The 22,346-nt window shown below is 38.1% G+C and overlaps 2 non-coding genes across 2 annotated transcripts; both read right to left on the reverse strand.

Annotated features, from left to right (window-relative positions):
- Positions 1-13,803: 13,803 nt before the first annotated feature.
- LOC112745420 (small nucleolar RNA R71) lies at positions 13,804-13,911 on the reverse strand. The gene has a single exon (XR_003173350.1). It is a non-coding gene; the product is annotated as a small nucleolar RNA R71 (small nucleolar RNA).
- Positions 13,912-22,032: 8,121 nt separating this feature from the next.
- On the reverse strand, positions 22,033-22,139 carry LOC112746178 (small nucleolar RNA R71). Its single transcript, XR_003174073.1, has one exon. It is a non-coding gene; the product is annotated as a small nucleolar RNA R71 (small nucleolar RNA).
- Between the last annotated feature and the right edge of the window lie 207 nt (positions 22,140-22,346).

The following is a 22,346-nucleotide window of genomic DNA, read 5'->3' on the forward strand; positions in this document are numbered from 1 at the left end:
TTTGGAAGCTTGTTCTTGGTTCAATTCTTGGCAGCTGCAAAGGAGGTAAGGTTTGGTAAATTAATCAATGATTGGTTTGGTTCTTGAAGTGTTAAATCAGCTCTTGTTGCTTGAAGCTTGATTTTGAGTGTTTGTGTGATGGTTTGATCATGAGATCTTGTTATTTAATGCTTGAAAATCAAGTTTTTGATGGTTCTGAAGTTGTTGTTGTTGCTGCTGGAAAACGTGGCTTTCCAGCCATGAAATTCATGATATTTGATGTGTTTTTGATGTGTATTTGATAGCTGAAACATTGCTCTTTGGTTTGGTCAAAATCAGGTAAAAATCAGTTACCGAAAAAATTGAAAAACTAGTTGAAAATCAAGCTGAAATCTGATGAACTTTTGGAAAAATATTTTTGGTCTTTGAAGGACAAGAAAAACGTTCGTTTTGATGATTTTGGGGTCAAATTATAATTATTAAAAAGTTTGGGGTTGAAAGTTAATTAAAGAAAAGTTAAGGGGCAAAAGTGCAAATATTAAAAGTTAAGGGGTCAAAATGCAATTTTTGAAAGTTGAATAAAATATTATTATTTTAATATTAAAATATTAAAATATTATTTTATTGTTAATATTATTTTATTAATAATATTATTTTATTAATAATAATAAAATATTGATAAAAAGACAGTTTTTCCAAAAAGTCTCAGGAAGGCAGTTTTGAGTCGAGAATTCCTTAATTCTCTTTATTAAACACATAAGGAAGAGTTCAAGAGAAAGTATTGAGGTATGTATGGTAATGAAAGAGGTTTTAGAAACTTTCATACATGTTGGAAAGAAAAGGAATTAAAAGCTATATAACAGTGTGCTTGACCTTACAGAGTAAGCAGAGAATTGTAAAATTAGCTCACTATGATGTTGTGATGCTTGATTTATGATTGTGAAAAGATGATGAAGATGATTACTAAGTGATGAAAAGTATGGTTATATGTGACTTATGAGCCTTCGGGCGATGCTTGTGAATATTATGCGTGGACGCCCGTATTGTGATGTTGCTTCCCAGACAGGCTGCGGTAGAGATGTACCAGCCCTGCAAGCTGAATGCTTGGTAGAGGCCTGATTCGCATACCTGCGGTATATTGAGACCTGAGCAAATACCAGCCTTGCAAGTCGAGAGAACTTGGTAGAGGGTATGCGGTACTTAATCTGGGATTAAGTTCTGGGAAGGCCTTATCTGACTTGGAGGGCCGGATTGCGTCGGGTGCGGGTCGAAACCGACAAATGAGCTCATTACCTGCAGTAGGATTAGACATGCATCATACTTGTTTGTGCATATTTTAATTGGTTTGCCTATGTGAACAACTCTGTTTAATTGCTAACTGCTATACTTGACGTAACTGCTCTTGATTGTGTTTGAACCTCATTACTTGTGCTTATAACTGATTGTTTGGATTGTGGTGATTGGATGTTGATTGAGTTGTTTGGGCCTAAGGCAGTGGTTGGTTTGTTTGAGGTCTAGCTTTGTATAAATTATCTGACTGATTCAGCATAGACTTAATGAACCTATGCTTGGAACAAGATGATCATTTATACCGCGTAGGTAACTTCTTTTATGTTTATAGTCTAGTAAAGTATGAAAAATCAAACTCTTACAGCATAGACTTAATTGAACCTATGCTTGGGACAAGTTGGTCATTCATACCATTAGGAAACTTTTCAGATTCTTATATCTGGAAAAGAAGTTTGGATTTATGGTTAATTAACTGATTTCTTTTGAAAAGGTTTTGAATATTTGATTGTTAAACCATCAATTTTCAAAGGATTTAGAAACTTGCAAGCGGACATTATAAATGGACTTAACTATGAACCCCGACCTTACTAAGAACTCCCCAGTTCTTACCCCTTACACCTCTTCAGATGGACACGGGAGTCCTGCCCTACGAGATTAATCATCCGTACATCCACGACGACCCAGTGCGCAGCTACGAGTATTACATCCGTTGTGCGGCACCTTGTGTACGTAATTATATAGTACGTGACCCTGAGATCGAGGATATCTCTTCTGGTAGCAATGAGCCAGATGGGGCACCAGCGAGCAGGCATCATCACCTACCCAACGGTTTTCTGTGAGGGGCTTTTGAATCAGAGACGAGGAGACTTTTGAGGCGTCCATTCTAACCACGGTACCTTAGAGTGTTTCCCTCACTTGTACTAGCATGCTCAGAGGAAATAGGCATGTCATAGAGTTAGCCTAGCCTGGGTGCCAGCTTAGGGGCTTTTGGACAGGCCAGGCCCCGGGACGTCTTATGTATATATGTGTATATATTATATGAGTCACTAACTGAAGGATGCTGTGTTATAATTCCTTACTGGTATAACTGATCTGCTTCTACATTATGATGTATATTGTGGTGTGATATTCTATGTATTGCCTTCTACAATTCCTTGAATGTGTGTACTCATGTTTTGTTGTTATACTCTATGTATGCGACTCTAAACTACTATTGTTTTAAAAAAAAATTACTCGAAACTCGCGAGGTGTTAACAACGAACAGGCTTATATTTATTAAATATTACTTAAGTTGGGAAAACAAGTTGGTAACGTTCAACTTTTAGTATGATCATGACATGCTGGAAGTTGGGCCGTTACAATTTGGTATCAGAGCTGTCCTTCCTGTTAGAGCCTGAGGAATGGACTGGATCATGCTTCATTGCATGCTCTGTTGTGCGTTTCATGCTTATAGGATATCCTTGTGATATGTGTTGCATGATTGTCTTTGTGCCTTCATTCTGAGAATGTTCACGCCCAAATTGAGGTATTGAGACTGATCACCTTGGTATCGATTGTTTGGTGTGAACAAGATTAGGATGAGTTCACAGAGACACAGCGCTTGGGGAGAGACTACCGCTAACATTCCGTACGAAATGATGATAACCTATTTACTGCGATTCACGCTATGGCTGAGGCTGTGCGTGAAACGGCGATTGCTACTACTTCAGTAGTTGATCGTTTGGGAAAGCGTAATAGTGGTAATGGAGGAAGAATGAGATAGGATATGGGTAAGCAATCTCAGCAGGCACAAGTGCGACCAGTGTGTAGGCAGTGTGGAAAGGAGCATGGAGGTAGACCTTGTCAACCTGCAGGCATTATCTGTTTTTCTTGTGGTCAACCTGGACATATGGCTAAGGACTGTCTGAAGAAGCCAATACAAGGAATAGATAGGCCGCGACAGCAGGGACGTGTGTTTGCCATGATTGCTGATGATGCAATGAAATCAGACTCCCTAATCCATGATCAGTGTTATGTCAAATCTCGACTCTTAACTGTATTGTATGACTCTGGTGCGTCACATTCTTTTATTTCTGCGACTGTTGTGCATGAGTAGGGATTAGATTCTACTGTGTTAAATTATGATCTGATTGTCCATACAACTATATTTCATAATGCCTTGACTAGACGAGTGTGTCAACAGGTACCTTTTGTTATTGAGGTTAGGACATTCATACATGACCTGGTCGACTTGTCTTTATGTGGTATAGATATTATCTTAGGTCTAGATTGGTTGTCTAATCATCATGTTTTCCTTGATTGTTCTAAATGAAATGCTATATTCCCAAATATTTGGCATGCATATTGAGTGAGTTGAGTCTTGTATGTTCTATTCGAATTCCCTAAGAGTTACCTTTGGTAGTAGTGGATTAGAGGGTTATCTTCTATTATCTGCTAGCTCAAAGAGTGATGAACAAGCTTTGGAGCAAATTTGAGTGGTAAAGGAATTTCTTGATGTTTTCCCTGATGATATACCTGAACTTCCACCCCAGAGAGAGATAGAATTCATTATTGACTTGGTGCTTGGAACCAGACCAATTTTTATAGCATTGTATTGGATATCATCATTGGAACTGGCAGAGTGGAAGAAACAGTTAGATGAGTTATTGAGAATGAAGTTTATTCGTCTGAGTGTATCACTATGGGGAGCTCTAGTGTTACTGGTATAGAAGAAAGATAGTGGGACGAGATTGTGTGTAGATTATCTGCAACTGAACAAGATTACAATCAAGAATAAGTATTCACTACTGAGGATAGATGATCTAATGGACCAGCTGAGAGGTGCGACAGTATTCCCTAAGATTTCTTTGCGGTCGAGTTACCATCAAATTTGAGTGAAGGATTCGGAAGGTTAAGACTGCCTTTCAAACTAGATACTAAGAGGATGGAAGCTGTATATGAAACTGTTAAAGTCTGAGCTTTGTTCGGCAAAAGTGGCATTCATGGGACATGTGATCACACAAGACGGTATAATGGTAGATCCTTCAAACAATGATGCAATGATACAATGGAAACAACCTACAACAGTTAAAAAAGTTCGTAGTTTCTTGGGGTAGCAGGATATTATTTGTGGTTTATTGAAGGTTTTTCACAGATAACTTTACCCTTGACTTACCTCACAAGGAAGGAAGTTCCGTTTGAATAGACAAAAGAGTGCGAAGAAAGTTTTGAAATTTTAAAGGAAAAGTTGACAACGGCATCAGTTTTGGTGTTACCAGACCCACAGGAACCTTTTGAGGTGTGGTATAATTATTCTTTTAAGAAATTTGGATGCGTATTGATGCAGCATAGGAATATAGTGGCATATGCTTTGAGACAGCTGAGACCTCATGAAAAGAATTATCCGACACATAATCTAGAATTAGTGGCGGTGGTTTTTGCACTTAAGATCTGGAGACACTATTTGCATGGAGCTCAATTGAAAGTTTTCTCTGATCATAAGAGTTTGAAGTATATCTTTGATCAGAAAGACCTTAACATGAGGCAGAGACGATGGATGGAATTCCTAAAAGATTATGACTTTAAGTTAAGCTATCATCCTGGAAAGGCAAATGTAGTCGCAGATGCTTTGAGTTGAAAGAGTTTGGGCATATCCCTGATGATGATCAAGGAAGAAGAGATGATCTCAGTCTTTAAGCTTAAAATTAGGAATAAGAGAGACAAAGCTGCATTTTAGTACAACATATCACATACAGACTGATGAGTAGATAGAACGAACGATTCGTACTTTGGAAGATATGTTGAAATCTTGGGTGAAAGATCAACAAGGTAACAGGGACAAATAGTTGCTGTTGGTTGAGTTTGCTTATTATAATAGTTATCAACAAAGCATCAAAATGGCACCGTATGAAACCTTCTATGAAAGAAAGTGTCAGTCACCATTATGCTGATATGACAAGAATGAAGGTAGGATTTTGGGGCCAGAATTAGTACAAGAGACTGCTGAATGGATTAAGCACATTCGAGAAGAGAATCAAACTGCTCAAAGTCGACATAAGAGCTATGCAGATATTAGGCATAGGCCCTTAGGGTTTAGTAACGATGACCATATTTTCTTAAGAGTGACACCTACAATTAGGATAGGTAGAGCTCTTAGAACTAAGAAATCGAGTCCACGATACTTAGGTACTTTTCAAGTTCTTAAAAGAGTCGATCTAGTAGCATACCAAATAGCCCTCCTTTCTTATTTGTCAAACCTTCACGATATTTTTCCTGTTACACAATTCAAGAAATATAATCCCTACAAAAGCCACATTTTACAACCAAAGATAGCTCAGCTACGAGCCGACTTAACATATCAAACTTTACCAGCCAGAATTGTGGAACGAAGTGACAAATAGCTGAAAAGGAAAACAGTACCATTGGTTAAGGTGGTGTGGGAACAAACTAGTATTGAAAAGTACAAATGGGAACTAGAAGACAAGATGAGGAAAGACTATCTATTTCTCTTTAGAGGTAATTAAAATTATGAGGGTAAAATTTTCTTTTAGGATGGTAGAATGTAACGGCCTAGCCTTTAGCCTCGAAGAAACGGCGCTTTTTCGGGATCAACCGGAATTTTTATGGAATTTTTAGGAATTTTAGTGCATATAAGCACCTCCATTACACAGGTGCTATGTCATCAAGCTGCTGAGTCAGCAGCTTGACTGCACCAGACACCTCTCCTAATCTAAGCAGGCACGTCGCGAAAAGTTGCGTTTTTGAACCACTTCGGGTCCGAATTTCAAAATTCTGATTTCCGTAGTTTGCCTCTATGTGACAAGCCGGTCTCGAATTTCGAGAGAAAAATTATATTAATATAATATTCATATATTATTATTTTATTTGGAATATTATATTATTATTTTCTCTAATGTGGTTAATGTTGATCTATGTTTGATAATATAATAACTGAGCTATAAATCTACCGGTAATGGATAATACCAGCATTCTTAGATGAACTTAGCAATGCTAATGCTTCATCATATTTCTTTTATTCTCATGATTATCATGTTACTAGTATTATTTATACTAGTAAAGCTCATGCTTATCCTTAAGTAGTATAATCTGATGTATCTAATTTTCGTAATTATCTTCAGAATGATATTTTATTATTAAACTCTGATGAGTCAGTACCCAGTGACACGTGGCTCTCCCAGAGTTAGCCACCACATGTTTCCTTTCTTGCTCTCCAAGCAAAGCTTTCTTAAGGAGAAAGTAAGAAATACTTGTGTTCTAATACATCTAGCTTCCGTAATTATCCTTTCTTGAGATATTTTTACACCAAAATTTAGAATAATGCTTATCCAAACTCCACGTTCTCCCATGTATCATCATTACTATCATTTTTACTTTCTAAACAATTTAGAATTCGAAATTCTTGAGAGAGAAATGGAAGAACTTCCATGAACACCTAAGCTTCTTTCTCCGTTCTTTTTCAAACTAAAACCCCTATCAAAAATCTAATCCGACCAAAATGATCACCTCTTCCTCCTCTTCATTTCTATATCAATTTTCATGGAGTAAATCAAGGCATGATGGCTGCTCCTCCTCCTTGAAGTTTCATCCATGGTGGGAACTCAAGCTGATGATGTTTTCTTCATGTTTTCTCTTAAGATCTCTTGTTCAATCACCACAGGCTCTAAGAAAAAGTAATTTCTAGCTGCCTTGAGGTGAGGAAAACCTACTTTTCACCATCATGAAGCTTCAGCCTTCATGGTTCATATGGTTCTAAAGTTGTTTTTGATGTTAAAATAGGCGTAAAAGTGCTTTTGGAAGCTTGTTCTTGGTTCAATTCTTGGCAGCTGCAAAGGAGGTAAGGTTTGGTAAATTAATCAATGATTGGTTTGGTTCTTGAAGTGTTAAATCAGCTCTTGTTGCTTGAAGCTTGAATTTGAGTGTTTGTGTGATGGTTTGATCATGAGATCTTGTTGTTTAATGCTTGAAAATCAAGTTTTTGATGGTTCTGAAGTTGTTGTTGTTGCTGCTGGAAAACGTGGCTTTCCAACCATGAAGTTCATGATATTTGATGTGTTTTTGATGTGTATTTGATGGCTGAAACGTTGCTCTTTGGTTTGGTCAAAATCAGGTAAAAATCGGTTACCGAAAAGATTGAAAAACTAGTTGAAAATAAAGCTGAAATCTGATGAACTTTTGGAAAAATATTTTTGGTCTTTGAAGGACAAGAAAAACGTTGGTTTTGATGATTTTGGTGTCAAATTATAATTATTAAAAAGTTTGGGGTTGAAAGTTAATTAAAGAAAAATTAAGGGGCCAAAGTGCAAATATTAAAAGTTAAGGGGTCAAAATGCAATTTCCAAAAAGTTCAGGGGTCAAAATGCAATTTTTGAAAGTTGAATAAAATATTATTATTTTAATATTAAAATATTAAAATATTATTTTATTGTTAATATTATTTTATTAATAATAATAAAATATTGATAAAAAGACAGTTTTTCCTAAAAGCCTCAGGAAGGCAGTTTTGAGTCCAGAATTCCTTAATTCTCTTTATTAAACACATAAGGAAGAGTTCAAGAGAAAGTATTGAGGTATGTATGGTAATGAAAGAGGTTTTAGAAACTTTCATACATGTTGGAAAGAAAAGGAATTAAAAGCTATATAGCAGTGTGCTTGACCTTACAGAGTAAGCAGAGAATTGTAAAATGAGCTCACTGTGATGTTGTGATGCTTGAATTATGATTGTGGAAAGATGATGAAGATGATTACTAAGTGATGAAAAGTATGGTTATATGTGACTTATGAGCCTTCGGGCGATGCTTGTGAATATTATGCGGGGACGCCCGTATTGTGATGTTGCTTCCCAGACAGGCTGCGGTAGAGATGTACCAGCCCTGCAAGTTGATTGCTTGGTAGAGGCCTGATTCGCATACCTGCGGTATATTGAGACCTGAGCAAATACCAGCCCTGCAAGTCGAGAGTACTTGGTAGAGGGTATGCGGTACTTAATCTGGGATTAAGTTCTGGGAAGGCCTTATCTGACTTGGAGGGTCGGATTGCGTCGGGTGCGGGTCGAAACCGACAAATGAGCTCATTACTTGCAGTAGGATCAGACATGCATCATACTTGTTTGTGCATATTTTAATTGGTTTGCCTATGTGAACAACTCTGTTTAATTACTAACTGCTATACTTGGCGTAACTGCTCTTGATTGTGTTTGAACCTCATTACTTGTGTTTGTAACTGATTGTTTGGATTGTGGTGATTGGATGTTGATTGAGTTGTTTGGGCCTAAGGCTGTGGTTGGTTTGTTTGAGGTCTAGCTTTGTATAAAGTATCTGACTGATTCAGCATAGACTTAATGAACCTATGCTTGGAACAAGATGATCATTTATATCGCGTTGGTAACTTCTTTTATGTTTATAGTCTAGTAAAGTATGAAAAATCAAACTCTTACAGCATAGACTTAATTGAACCTATGCTTGGGACAAGTTGGTCATTCATACCATTAGGAAACTTTTCAGATTCTTATATCTAGAAAAGAAGTTTGGATTTATGGTTAATTAACTGATTTCTTTTGAAAATGTTTTGAATATTTGATTGTTAAACCATCAATTTTCAAAGGATTTAGAAACTTGCAAGCAGACATTATAAATGGACTTAACTATGAACCCCGACCTTACTAAGAATTCCCCAGTTCTTACCCCTTACACCTCTTCAAATGGACACGGGAGTCCTGCCCTATGAGATTAATCATCCGTACATCCACGACGACCCAGTGCGCAGCTACAAGTATTACATCCGATGTGCGGCACCTTGTGTACGTAATTATATAGTACGTGACCCTGAGATCGAGGATATCTCTTCTGGTAGCAATGAGCCAGATGGGGCACCAGCGAGCAGGCATCATCACCTACCCAACGGTTTCCTATGAGGGGCTTTTGGATTAGAGACGAGGAGACTTTTGAGGCGTCCATTCTAACCACGGTACCTTAGAGTGTTTCCCTCACTTGTACTAGCATGCTCAGAGGGAATAGGTATGTCATAGAGTTAGCCTAGCCTGGGTGCCAGCTTAGGGGCTTTTGGACAGGGCAGGCCCCGGTACGTCTTATGTATATATGTGTATATATTATATGAGTCACTAACTGAAGGATGCTGTGTTATAATTCCTTACTGGTATAACTGAGCTGCTTCTGCATTATGATGTATATTGTGGTGTGATATTCTATGTATTGCCTTCTACAATTCCTTGAATGTGTGTACTTGATGAGCGGATAATTTATACGCTTTTTGGCATTGTTTTTAGTATGTTTTTAGTAGGATCTAGTTACTTTTAGGGATGTTTTCATTAGTTTTTATGTTAAATTCACATTTCTGGACTTTACTATGAGTTTGTGTGTTTTTCTGTGATTTCAGGTATTTTCTGGCTGAAATTGAGGGACTTGAGCAAAAATCAGATTCAGAGGTTGAAGAAGGACTGCTGATGCTGTTGGATTCTGACCTCCCTGCACTCAAAATGGATTTTCTGGAGCTACAAACCTCTAAATGGCGCGCTTCCAATTGCGTTGGAAAGTAGACTTCCAGGGCTTTCCAGAAATATATAATAGTCCATACTTTGGCCAAGGATAAAGGATGTAAACTGGCGTTCAACGCCAGCTTTCTACCCAAATCTGGCGTCCAGCGCCAGAAAAGGAGCCAAAACCAGAGTTGAACGCCCAAACTGGCACAAAAGCTGGCGTTCAACTCCACAAATGGCCTCTGCACGTGGAACACTTAAGCTCAGCCCAAACACACACCAAGTGGGCCCAGGAAGTGGATTTATGCATCAATTACTTACTCATGTAAACCCTAGTAGCTAGTTTATTATAAATAGGACATTTTACTAGTGTATTAGGCATCTTTTTGACCATCTTTGGTCTCAGTTTTAATCCATTATTCATCTTAGGAGACTATTGATCACGTTTTAGGGGGCTGGCCATCTCGGCCATGCTTGGACCTTCACTTATGTATTTTCAACGGTAGAGTTTCTACACTCCATAGATTAAGGTGTGGAGCTCTGCTGTTCCTCAAAGATTAATGCAAGTACTACTGTTTTCTATTCAATTCATCTTATTTCGCTTCTAAGATATCCATTCGCACCCAAGAACGTGATGAAGGTGATGATTATGTGTGACGCTCATCACTATTCTCCCCTATGAACACGTGCCTGACAAACACTTCCGTTCTACATGAAATAAGCTAGAATGAATATCTCTTAGATCTCTTAACCGGAATCTTTGTGGCGTAAGCTAGAATGATGGCGGCATTCAAGAGAATCCGGAAAGTCTAAACCTTGTCTGTGGTATTCCGAGTAGGATTCAATGATTGAATGACTGTGACGAGCTCCTAACTCGCGATTGCAGGGCGTTAGTGACAGACGCAAAAGGATAGTAAATCCTATTCCAGCATGATCGAGAATCGACAGATGAATAGCCATGCCGTGACAGGGTGCGTGAGCATATTATTCACTGAGAGGATAAGATGAAGCCATTGGCAAGGGTGATGCCTCCAGACGATTAGCCGTGCCGTGACAGGGCATTGGATCATTTTCCCGAGAGATGACCGAAAGTAGCCATTGACAGTGGTGATGTATCACATAAAGCCAGCCATGGAAAGGAGTAAGACTGATTGGATGAAGGTAGCAGGAAAGCAGAGGTTCAGAGGAACGAAAGCATCTCCATTCCCTTATCTGAAATTCCTACCAATGAATTACATAAGTATTTCTATCCCTATTTTATTCTATTAAATTCGAAAACACCATTATCCATTTTTATCTACCTAACTGAGATTTGCAAGGTGACCATAGCTTGCTTCATACCAACAATCTCCGTGGGATTCGACCCTTACTCACGTAAGGTATTACTTGGACGACCCAGTGCACTTGCTGGTTAGTTGTATCGAAGTTGTGAACCGTAGTATTGGCACCATGTTCTTGGTGCCATTGCCAGGGAAAGAAAGAGCCATGAATTTTACATCATTAAAGTGACATCACAATTTCGTGCACCAAGTTTTTGGCGCCGTTGCCGGGGACTTAATTGTTCCTGTTTGGCGCCAAGAATCGTCTGAGATCCCAATCCCGGCAACAACACCAAGTTTTTGGCACCGTTGCTGGGGATTGTTTGAGTTTGGACAACTGCAGTTCATCTTGTTGCTCAGATTAGGTAATTTTCTTTTTGTTTTCTTTTCAAAAATTTTTCAAAAATATTTCAAAATTTTCTCACCTGTTTTCGGAAAAAAAAAATGTTTTCAAAAATTTTTATTCAAAATTTTTAAGAATGAATTCTAGTGTTTCATGAAGCATGTTGAAGCCTGGCTGGCTGTAAAGCCATGTCTATTCCTTTGGGAATGAGTATGTCAGGTATGTCATATCTGAATTACATGCTGAAGCTTGGCTGGCCATTGGCCATGTCTAGTGTTTTGGACTAGAGCTTTCATTGAAAGCTTGGCTGGCTAGTAAGCCATGTCTAATTCCTGGACTGAAGCTTTAGACTAAGAATGCTAGATTCCTGGAATTCATATTAAAAATTTTAGAATCCTTATTTTTGTTTTTCAATTAATTTTCAAAAAAAATATTCAAAAAAATTAGAAAATCATAAAAATCAAAAATATTTTTATGTTTCTTGTTTGAGTCTTGAGTCATGTTATAAGTTTGGTGTCAATTGCATGTGCATCTTGCATTTTTTGAAAATATCATGCATTCATGGTGTTCTTCATGATCTTCAAGTTGTTCTTGGTAAGTCTTCTTGTTTGATCTTGATGATTTTATGTTTTGTGTCTTTTCATGTTTTTCATATGCATTCTTGAATTCTTAGTGTCTAAGCATTAAAGAATTCTAAGTTTGGTGTCTTGCATGTTTTCTTTGCATTAAAAATTTTTCAAAAATATGTTCTTGATGTTCATCATGATCTTCATAGTGTTCTTGGTGTTCATCTTGACATTCATATCATTCATGCATGCATTCATTGTTTTGATTCAAAATTTTCATGCATTGAGTTTTTTTGCTATTTTTCTCTCTCATCATAAAAAAAATTCAAAAATCAAAAAAATATCTTTCCCTTTTTCTCTCATCAAATTCGAAAATTTGGATTGACTTTTTCAAAAATTTTTGAAATCAAATTGTTTCTTATGAGTCAAATCAAATTTTCAATTTGAAAATCTTATCTTTTTCAAAATCTTTTTCAAAAATCAAATCTTTTTCAAAATTCTTAGTTATTTTCGAAAATTCCAAAAATATTTTTCAAAAATCTTTTTCTTATTTTTATACCAAATTTTCGAAATAACATAATCAATTAATGTTTTGATTCAAAAATTTGAAGTTTGTTACTTGCTTGTTAAGAAAGATTCAAACTTTAAGTTCTAGAATCATATCTTGTGATTTCTTATGAATCAAGTCATTAATTGAGATTTTAAAAATCAAATCTTTTTCAAAAAACTAATTTCTATCATATCTTTTTAAAAATATCTTCTTACCTTATCTTTTTCAAAAATATCTTTTCAAAATATCTTTTCTAACTTCCTAACTTCTTATCTTTTCAAAATTTGTTTCAACTAACTAACTAACTTTTTGTTTCTTAAACTTTTTCAAAACTACCTAACTAACTCTTTCTCTCTAATTTTCGAAAATATCTTCCCTCTTTTTCAAAATTTCTTTTTAATTAACTAATTATTTTTATTTTTTATTTTTTATTTCAAAAAAAAAAAAAATTTTTCGAAAATTACTAACATTTTTCAAAAACCATTTTCGAAAATCACTAACTCTTTTTCAAAAATATTTTCGAAAATTCTCCCTCTCCCATCTCATTCTATTTATTCATTCATATCCTAACATCTCATCTCACATATCTAGCCTCCTCACAGTTGTGTTTCCTCCATCATATTACATTCTTTGTCTCCCCCTCTTCTCCTACTCACACAGGGATCCCTATACTGTGGTATAAAGGATCTCTGTTATTATTATTATTTTGCTGTGCCTTCTTCTTTGTCATATGAGCAGGAGCAAGGATAAGAACATTCTTGTGGAAGCAGATCCAGAACCTGAAAGGACTCTGAAGAAAAAAATTAAGAGAAGCTAAAATACAACAATCTAGAGATAACCTTTCAGAAATTTTCGAACAGGCAGAGGAGATAGCAGCCGAAAATAATAATAATGTAAGGAAGATGCTTGGTGAATTTACTGCACCTAATTCCAATCTACATGGAAGAAGCATCTCCATTCCTGCCATTGGAGCAAACAACTTTGAGCTGAAACCTCAATTAGTTTCTCTGATGCAGCAGAACTGCAAGTTTCATGGACTTCCATCTGAAGATCCTTTTCAGTTCTTAACTGAATTCTTGCAGATATGTGATACTGTTAAGACTAATGGAGTAGATCCTGAAGTCTACAGGCTCATGCTTTTCCCTTTTGTTGTAAGAGACAGAGCTAGATTATGGTTGGATTCTCAACCCAAAGACAGCCTGAACTCTTGGGATAAGCTGGTCATGGCTTTCTTAGCCATGTACTTTCCTCCTCAAAAGCTGAGCAAGCTTAGAGCTGATGTTCAAACCTTCAGACAGAAAGAAGGTGAATCCCTCTATGAAGCTTGGGAAAGATACAAACAGTTGACCAAAAAGTGTCCTTCTGACATGCTTTCAGAATGGACCATCTTGGATATATTCTATGATGGTTTATCCGAGCTATCAAAGATGTCACTGGACACTTCTGCAGGAGGATCCATTCACCTAAAGAAAACGCCTGCAGAAGCTCAAGAACTCATTGACATGGTTGCTAATAACCAGTTCATGTACACTTCTGAAAGGAATCCTGTGAGTAATGGGACGCCTATAAAGAAGGGAGTTCTTGAGGTTGATACTCTGAATGCCATATTGGCTCAGAATAAAATATTGACTCAGCAAGTCAATATGATCTCTCAGAGTCTGCATGGAATGCAAGCTGCATCCAACAGTACTCAAGAGGCATCTTCTGAAGAAGAAGCTTATGATCCTGAGAACCCTGCAATAGCAGAGGTAAATTACTTAGGTGAACCTTATGGAAACACCTATAACTCAACATGGAGAAATCATCCAAATTTCTCATGGAAGGATCAAAAGCCCCAACAAGGCTTTAATAATGGTGGAAGAAACAGGTTTAGCAATAGCAAGCCTTTTCCATTATCAACTCAGCAACAGACAGAGAACTCTGAACAAAATGCTTCTAATTTAGCAAATCTAGTCTCTGATCTATCTAAGGCCACTGTAAGTTTCATGAATGAAACAAGGTCTTCCATTAGAAATCTGGAAGCACAAGTGGGCCAGCTGAGTAAAAGGATCACTGAAATCCCTCCTAGTACTCTCCCAAGCAATACAGAAGAGAATCCAAAAGGAGAGTGCAAGGCCATTGACATAAGCGCCATGGCCGAACCTGTGAGGAGAGGAGAGGACATGAATCCCAAGGAGGAAGACCTCTTGGGACGTCCTGTGGTTAATAAGGAGCTTCCCTCTGAGGAACCAAAGGACTCTGGGGCTCATCTAGAGACCATAGAGATCCCATTGAACCTCCTTATGCCCTTCATGAGCTCTGATGAGTATTCCTCTTCTGAAGAGAATGAGGATGTTACTAAAGAGCAAACTTCCAAGTTTCTTGGTGCAATCATGAAGCTGAATGCCAAATTATTTGGCATTGATACTTGGGAAGTTGAATCTCCCTTGTTCATCAATGAACTAAGTGATCTGGATCAACTGACATTGCCTCAGAAGAGACAGGATCCTGAAAAGTTCATAATATCCTGTACCATAGGCACCATGATCTTTAAGGCTCTGTGTGACCTTGGTTCAGGAATAAACCTCATGCCCCTCTCTGTAATAGAGAAACTGGGAATCTATGAGGTGCAAGCTGCTAAAATCTCCTTAGAGATGGCAGACAGCTCAAGAAAATAGGCTTATGGACAGGTAGAGGACGTGTTAGTAAAGGTTGAGGGCCTTTACATCCCTACTGATTTCATAGTCTTGGATACTGGAAAGGAAGAGGATGAATCCATCATCCTAGGAAGACCTTTCCTAGCCACAGCAAGAGCTGTGATTGATGTGGACAGAGGAGAACTAGTCCTTCAATTGAATGAGGACAACCTTGTGTTTACAACTCAAGGATCTCTCTCTGCAACCATGGAGAGGAAGCATGAAAAGCTTCTCTCAAAGCAGAGTCAACCAGAGCCCCCACGGTCAAACTCTAAGTTTGGTGTTGGGAGGCCACAACCAAACTCTAAGTTTGGTGTTGAACTCCCATATCCAAACTCTAAGTTTGGTATTGGAGAGTCTCAACAAAGCTCTGCACATCTGTGAGGCTCCATGAGAGCCCAATGTCAAGCTATTGACATTAAAGAAGCGCTTGTTGGGAGGCAACCCAATTTTTATTTATCTAACTATATTTTTCTTAGTTATATGTCTTTGTAGGTTCATGATCATGTGGAGTCACAAAATAAATATAAAAATTGAAAACGGAATAAAAAATAGCAGAAGAAAAATCACACCCTGGAGGAGCATCTGTCTGGCGTTCAGCGCCAGAACAGAGCATGGTTCTGGCGCTGAACGCCCAAAATGGGCAGCTTCTGGGCGCTGAACGGCAGAACAGGCATGGTTCTGGCGTTCAACGCCAGAAATGGCACATAAATGGGCGTTGAACGCCCAAAATGGCCACCAACCTGGCGCTGAACGCCCAGAGTTGGGTACAAAGGCATTTTTACATGCTTAATGGGTGCAGGGATGTAAATCCTTGAACACCTCAGGATCTGTGGATCCCACAGGATCTACTCAGGATCTGTGGACCCCACAGGATCTCCACCTACCTCATCATCTCTCCTTCCATTCATGATCATCCCTTCTGTTTTCCATTTACCACTCACATCCATACACCCACTACCTTCAAAATTCAACATCTCTCTCCCACCCAATCACACCCATATGGCCGAATACACACTCCCATCCATCTCCTCCTTCTTCTTTTATTCTTTCTTCTTTTGCTCGAGGGCGAGCAACATTCTATGTTTGGTGTGGTAAAAGCATAGCTTTTTTGTTTTTTCCATAACCATTGATGGCACCTAAGGCCAGAGAAACCTCTAGAAAAAGGAAAGGGAAGACAAAAGCTTCCATCAAGGGTCTATAGCTCAGTGGTAGAACATTTGACTACAAATCAAGAGATCCCTGAGATACCTCAGGGGATACATTTTCTTCCACACAATTATTGGAAGCAACTAAGGGTGGAACATCAAGAGCACTCCATCATCCTTCATGAAATCAGAGATGATCTAAAAGCATTGAAGGAGGAGCAACAAAGACAAGGAAGAGACATAGAAGAGCTCAAGGACATCATTGGTTCCTCAAGAAGGAAACGCCACCATCACTAAGGTGGATTCATTCCTTGTTCTTATTTCTTCTGTTTTTCGTTTTCTATGTTATGTGCTTATCTGTGTTTGTGTCTTCATTACATGATCATTAGTAGTTAGTAACTATGTCTTAAAGTTATGAATGTCCTATGAATCCATCACCTCTCTTAAATGAAAAATGTTTTAATTCAAAAGAACAAGAAGTACATGAGTTTCGAATTTATCCTTGAACTTAGTTTAATTATATTGATGTGGTGACAATGCTTCTTGTTTTCTGAATGTATGCTTGAATAGTGCATATGTCTTTTGAAGTTGTTGTTTAAGAATGTTAAATATGTTGACTCTTGAAAGAATGATGACTAGGAGACATGTTATTTGATAATATGAAAAATCATAAAAATGATTCTTGAAGCAAGAAAAAGCAGCAAAAAAACAAAGCTTGCAGAAAAAAAAAATAGCGAAAAAAAAATAGAAAGAAAAAGAAAAAGCAAGCAGAAAAAGCCAAAAGCTCTTAAAACCAAGAGGCAAGAGCAAAAAGCCAATAACCCTTAAAATCAAAAGGCAAGGGCAAATAAAAAGGATCCCAAGGCTTTGAGCATCAGTGGATAGGAGGGCCTAAAGGAATAAAATCCTGGTCTAAGCGGCTAAACCAAGCTGTCCCTAACCATGTGCTTGTGGCGTGTAGGTGTCAAGTGAAAACTTGAGACTGAGTGGTTAAAGTCAAGGTCCAAAGCAAAAAAAGAGTGTGCTTAAGAACCCTGGACACCTCTAATTGGGGACTTTAGCAAAGCTGAGTCACAATCTAAAAAGGTTCACCCAATTATGTGTCTGTGGCATTTATGTATCCGGTGGTAATACTGGAAAACAAAGTGCTTAGGGCCACGGCCAAGACTCATAAAGAAGCTGTGTTCAAGAATCATCATACTGAACTAGGAGAGTTAATAACACTATTCGAAATCTGAAGTTCCCATAAATGCCAATCATTCTGAACCTCAATGGATAAAGTGAGATGCCAAAACTATTCAAGAGGCAAAAAGCTATAAGTCCCGCCCATATGATTGAAGCTATGTTTCATTGATAGTTTGGAATTTATAGTATATTCTCTTCTTTTTATCCTATTTGATTTTCAGTTGCTTGGGGACAAGCAACAATTTAAGTTTGGTGTTGTGATGAGCGGATAATTTATACGCTTTTTGGCATTGTTTTTAGTATGTTTTTAGTAGGATCTAGTTACTTTTACGGATGTTTTCATTAGTTTTTATGTTAAATTCACATTTTTGGACTTTACTATGAGTTTTTGTGTTTTTCTGTGACTTCAGGTATTTTCTGGCTGAAATTGAGGGACTTGAGCAAAAATCAGATTCAGAGGTTGAAGAAGGACTGCTGATGCTGTTGGATTCTGACCTCCCTACACTCAAAATAAATTTTCTGGAGCTACAGATCTCGAAATGGCGCGCTTCCAATTGCGTTGGAAAGTAGACTTCCAGGGCTTTCCAGAAATATATAATAGTCCATACTTTGGCCAAGGATAGACGACGTAAACTGGCGTTCAACGCCAGCTTTCTACCCAAATCTGGCGTCCAGCGCCAGAAAAGGAGCCAAAACCAGAGTTGAACGCCCAAACTGGCACAAAAGCTGGCGTTCAACTCCACAAATGGCCTCTTCACGTGGAACACTTAAGCTCAGCCCAAACACACACCAAGTGGGCCCAGGAAGTGGATTTATGCATCAATTACTTACTCATGTAAACCCTAGTAGCTAGTTTATTATAAATAGGACCTTTTACTAGTGTATTAGGCGTCTTTTTGACCATCTTTGGTCTCAGTTTTAATCCATTATTCATCTTAGGAGACTATTGATCACGTTTTAGGGGGCTGGCCATCTCGGCCATGCTTGGACCTTCACTTATGTATTTTCAACGGTAGAGTTTCTACACTCCATAGATTAAGGTGTGGAGCTCTGCTGTTCCTCAAAGATTAATGCAAGTACTACTGTTTTCTATTCAATTCATCTTATTTCGCTTCTAAGATATCCATTCGCACCCAAGAACGTGATGAAGGTGATGATTATGTGTGACGCTCATCACTATTCTCCCCTATGAACACATGCCTGACAAACACTTCCGTTCTACATGAAATAAGCTAGAATGAATATCTCTTAGATCTCTTAACCGGAATCTTCGTGGCGTAAGCTAGAATGATGGCGGCATTCAAGAGAATCCGGAAAGTCTAAACCTTGTCTGTGGTATTCCGAGTAGGATTCAATGATTGAATGACTGTGACGAGCTCCTAACTCGCGATTGCAGGGCGTTAGTGACAGACGCAAAAGGATAGTAAATCCTATTCCAGCATGATCGAGAACCGACAGATGAATAGCCATGCCGTGACAGGGTGCGTGAGCATATTATTCACTGAGAGGATAAGATGAAGCCATTGGCAAGGGTGATGCCTCCAGACGATTAGCCGTGCCGTGACAGGGCATTGGATCATTTTCCCGAGAGATGACCGAAAGTAGCCATTGACAGTGGTGATGTATCACATAAAGCCAGCCATTGAAAGGAGTAAGACTGATTGGATGAAGGTAGTAGGAAAGCAGAGGTTCAGAGGAACGAAAGCATCTCCATTCGCTTATCTGAAATTCCTACCAATGAATTACATAAGTATTTCTATCCCTATTTTATTCTATTAAATTCGAAAACACCATTATCCATTTATATCTGCCTAACTGAGATTTGCAAGGTGACCATAGCTTGCTTCATACCAACAATCTCCGTGGGATTCGACCCTTACTCACGTAAGGTATTACTTGGACGACCCAGTGCACTTGCTGGTTAGTTGTATCAAAGTTGTGAACCATGGTATTGGCACCATGTTCTTGGCGCCATTGCCAGGGAAAGAAAGAGCCATGAATTTTACATCATTAAAGTGACATCACAATTTCGTGCACCAGTACTCATGTTTCGTTGTTATACTCTATGTATGCGACTCTAAACTACTATTGTTTTAAAAAAAATTACTCGAAACTCGCGAGGTGTTAACAACGAACAGGCTTATATTTATTAAATATTACTTAAGTTGGGGAAACAAGTTGGTAACGTTCACCTTTTAGTATGATCATGACATGCTGGAAGTTGGGCCGTTACATTAGTTACACCAACGTGGATCATTAACGTGGAAGAAAGGGACCAGGAGCAACGTTATTGGTAAAAGTAAGTGCCAATAACACTTGCGAAGGGCTAAAGAGGCAACGTTAGTGGTTACGTTAGTACCAATAACGTTGAAGTTAACATGGATCACTTAGTTTGGAATGTTAGTGACAAAGTAATCGTCACTAACGCTCTCGAACCAAAATTTACGCTTAACGTTAACGCCAGTAACGTCCTAACTAACTTCCCATCATGCCTAACTTAAACTTTCTTTGCAAGCAAAGCTGAGCCCACTAAAGACTGTAACTACTTCAACTAAAGATCAAGGGCCCATATCCAAGACTTGAAGAGCTAACTAGAAGATCTGAAGAGTAGTATATATAGGGATAGTTTTGAATTGAAAAAGGGAGATCTGAAACTTGAGAACTATACTCTGTATATTTTACTTTCTCTGCAACTTCTAGTTTAATTTCAGAATGCATTCTTCTTTATCATCTTCCATTTCCAGAGCTATGAACAACTAAACCCCTTTTCATTGGGTTAGGGAGCTCTGTTGTAATTTGATGGATCAATAATAGTTTTCATTATTCTTCTTCTTTTTTTTCTCTTGATTTTACTAGAAAGCTTTCAATCTTCACCCAATTGGGTAGTTGTCTTGTAAAAGAAGCTATTCATACTTGGATCTCTTTGGAACCTCGGAAGAGGAATGAAGAGATCATGCTAGACATGCTTTCTCATGTTGGACCAAATTGGGGTTTGGATGGATATAGTGATATATAATCCTACATATACTTTGATTTGGGAATGCATGTGGTATAATCAGTAACCAAACTTCATCTCTTCCCATGAGCAATTAAATCAATGAATTAGGCAATTGTTCAAGCTTAGAGAGATTGGGTTGCCAAGGAATTGGAATCCAATCACTTAAGATTGCCAAGGAGATCAATGAATGCATTGATTGAGGAAGAGATGAGAATGAATTTGATCTAGAGAATGCAACATCTCCTAAGCCCAATGAATCCCCCATTTCTGATCTTACCCATTCTCTTTATTTTCTGCCATTTACTTTTATGCTCATCTTCCCAAAACCCCATTTAAGATTCTGCAATTTACTTTCTGCCATTTACATTCTGCCATTTATTTCCAACATTTACACTTTCTGTTATTTACTTTCCCGCCTTTTGATTTTCTGCATTTCCTCAACTCAATTTCTGCTTAGCTCAACTAGAACATTCCTCTAATTAAAGTTGCTTGACCAATCAATCCCTGTGGGATTCGACCTTACTCTATTGTGAGTTTTTACTTGACAACAATTTGGTATACTTGTCGAAGGGAAATTTGTTGAGAGACAAGTTTCCGTGCATCAAGTTTATGGTGCCGTTGCCAGGGATTGATTTTGTATCGACAATGATTAAGTTGGAGGATAAATAGATTGAGCATTTTTCTTTTGTTTGTTTAATTCTATTTGAGTTATTTACTTTCAGTTTTAGTTATTTTCTTTCCTTTACCCCTTACCCGTTTGTTGTGTTTTCTTTATTATTTACAATTCAGTTCACTAACCCACTAACTGTTTGATATATTGCATCACTCACACTAACAGCTATTCTAACAAGAGTGATTTCTTCATTCATTTCCTTTATTGGTCTTTGCTTTGTTGGTTGTATGACAAGTAGAAGAAGCGGGGTCTCAACGTCCTTTGATTATGAACCTGAGAGGACCCTCCTTAGATTAAAGTGGGAAGCAAGAGGGAAGAGAGTCGTTGGTGCTGAGGAAGAGGAAGAGTATTTTGAAACAGAAATGGAGGAGAATATGGAGAACCACCATGAAGAAGAAGCTCACAACCATGCCAGGGAAGGCCCAGTAAATCATGCTGGGCAAGAGAAAAGAGTTCTAGGCTCTTACATCAATCCAAACCTAGGAAATTGTGGAAGTAGCATCCAAAAGCCAACCATACATGCCAATAACTTTGAACTAAAGTCCCAGCTCATCACTCTCATTCAGAATAATTGTGCATTCGGAGGAAGCGTCCAAGAAGACCCCAATCAACATCTAACCACCTTCCTAAGGATATGTGATACTGTGAAGTCTAATGGTGTTCATCCTGACACTTATAAACTGCTTCTGTTTCCCTTTTCACTCAAGGATAAGGCATCTAATTGGCTGGAATCCTTCCCGAAGGAGTGTTTAACAACCTGGGAAGATGTGGTTAACAAATTCTTGGCGAGATTTTACCCTCCTCAAAGAATCAATAGGTTGAGAGCTGAGGTACAAACCTTCAGGCAACAAGATGGTGAAACTCTCTATGAAGCATAGGAGAGGTTTAAGGACTTAACAAGAAGGTGCCCGCCAGATATGTTTAATGAATGGGTGCAACTACACATTTTCTATGAGGGTCTGTCTTATGAATCAAAGAAGGTAGTAGACCACTCATCCGAGGGATCTCTGAACAAGAAAAAGACCATTGAAGAAGTCGTAGATGCCATCGAGACTGTAGCTGAGAATGACTACTTCTATACTTCTGAAAGGGGCAACACTCGAGGAGTAATGGAGCTGAACAATATGGA

The sequence above is a fragment of the Arachis hypogaea genome, chromosome 14 (assembly GCF_003086295.3).
Source record: "Arachis hypogaea cultivar Tifrunner chromosome 14, arahy.Tifrunner.gnm2.J5K5, whole genome shotgun sequence".
Classification (NCBI taxonomy): Eukaryota; Viridiplantae; Streptophyta; class Magnoliopsida; order Fabales; family Fabaceae; genus Arachis; species Arachis hypogaea.